We start from the raw sequence: 896 nt of genomic DNA, 5'->3' as shown, positions 1-896 counted from the left end.
CGGTCCGATGGAGAAAGTCTCCCTAGCCTTTATCGACTCAAGCCAATGAGGAATTTAGGTCCTTTTAAAAAGCGATCTCCCATGCGAGAAAAATGGGATATCAAATACAAAAGTAGAAGCAAAAGATAAAAAATAGAAAAGAAAAACTTATAATTTTTATGCACGCTCTATTTTAAAGAAGACGTGTATAAAAATTGCGAGAATCGTTGAAAAAAAGGTAATTGCTGTGTTAAGGAAAAGAAATGTATTCTTTGCTCTGTACCGGCCCTATCGATGACGCCGTTAATAGAAAAATTCGACGAGCTTGACCCTCGTTGTAAACGAGCAGTTGGCCTAAATCCCTTTCAAAGTCGGTCGAGAGCGGAATAGTGAATTTTGTCGCCGATCGGCCGATCCATTGATCCCTGGGAAAAGCTGCGGCCAGCGAGCGGAAAATCGTTTTCTCGGACGGCACGAGGGGTGTTCTCTCGAACATTAGGGGGACACTTTCCAATCTTCGAGCCTCGCCAATCTCGCATTCGCGATCTATTTAATGATCGCATTAGGCACAGAGCAGCGATCAGTGAGCTGGATCGCGTGTATAAGGCCGCTTACGTATAGCGACCGAGGTCGTGTCGAAAAAAATAATTACGTTATCGGAGATAAAAGTAAGAAAAAAAAAAAAAAAGAGGAGACTTTCAAAACATATGTGGTTGCGGCCAAAAGAATTCTCTGCAAAAGAATTAACAATCGCAGTCCGCAATCTAGTTAGTCCTTGACCAGATTTACAGCCGGTATAAAACAATGAAACGTTTCGCCGATTTTACGGTCGAAATTCTCGTACGATTTCCGCCTCGATCCGTTTCATTTAGACGAATCACGGAGGTATTTATACTGTGCGTAATAATCGTTAAAAC

This window comes from Formica exsecta, unplaced genomic scaffold, assembly GCF_003651465.1.
Source record: "Formica exsecta isolate Colony F162 unplaced genomic scaffold, ASM365146v1 scaffold353, whole genome shotgun sequence".
Lineage (NCBI taxonomy): Eukaryota > Metazoa > Arthropoda > Insecta > Hymenoptera > Formicidae > Formica > Formica exsecta.
The sequence above is the reverse complement of the archived record's forward strand: the minus strand, read 5'-3'. Positions refer to the sequence as shown.